This window comes from Podarcis vaucheri (genome assembly GCF_965113315.1).
Source record: "Podarcis vaucheri genome assembly, chromosome: 15".
Lineage (NCBI taxonomy): Eukaryota > Metazoa > Chordata > Lepidosauria > Squamata > Lacertidae > Podarcis > Podarcis vaucheri.
In genome coordinates, this window is record NC_138753.1 from 44635032 (window position 1) to 44637859 (window position 2828).

A 2828-nucleotide genomic window follows, 5' to 3' on the forward strand; every position below is an offset into this window, starting at 1 on the left:
TCCTCGCGGTGCCCCCTCCCCCAGGTGCCGGGGGGGCCTCGGCTAACGGGCGCGCGAGGGCGCCCCCCCCCCGGGCCTTCTCCCCTCTCGGCCGGGCGGGGCGGGGGGGCGCCCACCTGAGGGCGGCGCGGGGCAAGAAGAAAGGAGCCCGGCAGCGGCGGCGGCGGCGGCGGCGACGCCAGGGACAAAGGGACCCGGAAGCTCCGCCCGGATGTGCGCCTCAACGGAAACGCCTCCCGCGCGCCAGCCCCCCCCCGCGCCTCCCAGGCCCCGGAAGTGCTTCTGCCCGGAGTGAAGCTCTACCCGGAAGTGGTTGGAGAGGCGGAAGAGAGGGCGGCGCCGCGTGTGGGCGAGTCTCCCTGGGGGGAGGTTCTGGCGGCAGAAGAGGCGCCGCGAGGCCGCCGCCGCCGCCGGCGCGTGAGGCTCCCAGCAGCGGGCTGCCTGCCGGGCTGCGCGTGGCCGCCACGCGGCGCTCTCGTCGCAGGAGCCGCCGGCCGCCAGAGGAGCTGCGCTGCCTCCCCACAGCGGCCCCCAGGGTGCTCCCGGCTCCCCTCGTCGCGGCCTGGCAGGGTCCGCAGGGCCACATGCAGACCCGCTTCCCGATCATGTGTCACTTGAACATCTATTTTTGAAAATTGAAACTGGCAAGTAGTCTAGGCTAGGGCACAAAATAGCCTGGCAACAGCCCAATGTACAGTCAAGTGAAAGCTCTTCACGTGCATTGTCAAATTACAAATAAGGCTTCACGTGTATCAACACTGCAAGCTGAGTCAGTATTATTATTCCCATATTGCAGACGGAGGGGCTGAGGCTGCGAGAGCGTGGCTTCCCTAAGGCCACCTAGCAAGTTCATGCCACAGACAAGATTCAGACTGGTTGCTTTCTAATTTGTAGCTCAGTGCCTTGAGTCACATTCCTATCATAACTTACCTGGGAATAAGTCCCATCAAACGCAATAGGATTTACTTCTGGATAGGCGTGTGTAGGATTGCACTGTTAGCTGTTACTCTTCACCAGGGGCAGGCAGACCACAGGTTTGCAGGAACTTTTTTCTTTTTACTATACCCCCAAGATCCACCAATGATTATGTGCGTAATTAAGAATTAAACCATTCTGAACCCAGGCAGAGAAACATACGAACTTAGCTCACAGTCCTTCCACACACAAATCCACTCCTGATTACCCCCAGCACACCTTTCCCCGTTTCAACAGTATAATCTGGGTGTCAGGAATCATTTGTTTGCCAACTGCGAGTCAGAAAAGTGCAACCAAAATGATAAAAGGGATGCAGCAGCTAACTCCCCCATGTTGCATTTGGAACTTCTTAGTTTAGAGAAAAGGCAAGTGAGAGGATATTACAGAAGTATATAAAATTATGACAGAATGGGAAAAGTGGGTAAAGTTTTTCTCCTGCTCTCGTAACACTAGAACTCCAGTGACATCCAATGCAGCCGAATGTTGGACAGACAAAATAAAGGACTTCTTCACACAGCACACCCCAGGTTTAATCTTCAGGCAGAGCAGGGAGAGAACCCTGCCTGACACCCTGGATAATCGTCACCAGTCGGTAGAGAGATGGATGGATCAATGGCCTGGCTAAGTGTAAGGCAGCTTCCTATGTTCCCAACCAATTTTACATAATTGCTACAGGGAGGTTACTGTTAAGAATTCCTGCTCCATGATTGCAGTCATAGGATTGTTGTCTTTCACATGACGGTGCATGTTATGACTCCACATGGTTCAGCACCCCAGGAGGGAGGGAACACGACAGCCAGGCATGTGTCTCTGCCAGAGTCCTACTCGAGTGTAGGCTGAATTCTTGACAGTTACAGCCCTTTATTATCTTGATCAACCACCACCAACTCTATATGTTGACGTAACTCAAGACTTCCTTGCTGTTCCTTGCTTTTAACGACGCATCAGAGGGCCGTGCAACAGGCACCAGATGTCCAGTGCTTTTCTTTTGTTTGGGAAAAAGTCTTTGATCTATCAGGCCAAATCTAACTCTCTGTTCTTCCTCTCCAAGCTGTGCACAGGAGGGCAAATCCAACAAGCCATGTTGTTGATTGTTACATCAAAGGAAAGCAGTGGGGGAGGGAAAAGGAAGAGAAGAAAAGTTACGTGCAAAGATCCTTCTCTAGCGAAACCCCAAATTGAGGGGGGGGGGCTTGTTTGCTGCCAACAAATCACAAAGAACTTCAAAAGTAAAAGTCCTCATTCAATCCTGTTCAAGGCATTCAGCAACTAATAAATTAAATAAATAATAAGGTGGACTTAGGAATTTGCCGTTCCTGAGGTCCATTTGTAACCTGAATCCGTTCTTAACCTTTTGCTAATGAGGCCTCCTGCTGCCGCCGCGCCACCGGTGCACAACTTCCACTCGCATCCCAGGGCAAAGTTCGCAAGAAGGGGCATCTACCTCTGGGCATTCTTAAGGAGGGCGGTATGTAACAGGAGGTTCCACTGCACAAGGTCAGGCCATTGGCCTGTCTAGCTCAGTATATCATCTGCACTGACTGGCAGCAGCTCTCCAGGCCAGGTTTTCCAGGCAGGAGTCTTCAAGCCCTGTTTGGTGGGGTTCATGGAAGTATCTGCTTGGCTCTGTGGAACACAGTGTGGTGACCTAGATGGACCCTAAGTCTCATCTAGCAAGGCTCTCCGTATGTTCTCACAACATGCTATGCATGTAGGGAATTCCTCCATACACACCCCATGGAGGTCCTTTCACACATGCAATATCCCCCACCCCAGGCTGAAGTGGCACAATTCACAGCATTCTGTTGAACTTTCAGATAACTTTCTTCCAACATAATTTCAAAGGCAGAATG

The 2828-nt window shown here is 52.8% G+C and overlaps 1 protein-coding gene across 5 annotated transcripts in view; it reads right to left on the reverse strand.

Annotated features, from left to right (window-relative positions):
* The window catches only part of CCAR2 (cell cycle and apoptosis regulator 2), a 31392-nt gene extending 31146 nt beyond the window's left edge, over window positions 1–246 (reverse strand). For all 5 annotated transcript variants that reach the window (XR_014213836.1, XM_082200275.1, XM_082200276.1 and 2 more), the window contains exon 1: window positions 117–246. The gene's annotated coding sequence lies outside the window, so the exon portion shown is untranslated. The remainder of the gene's footprint in view (window positions 1–116) is intronic.
* Between the last annotated feature and the right edge of the window lie 2582 nt (window positions 247–2828).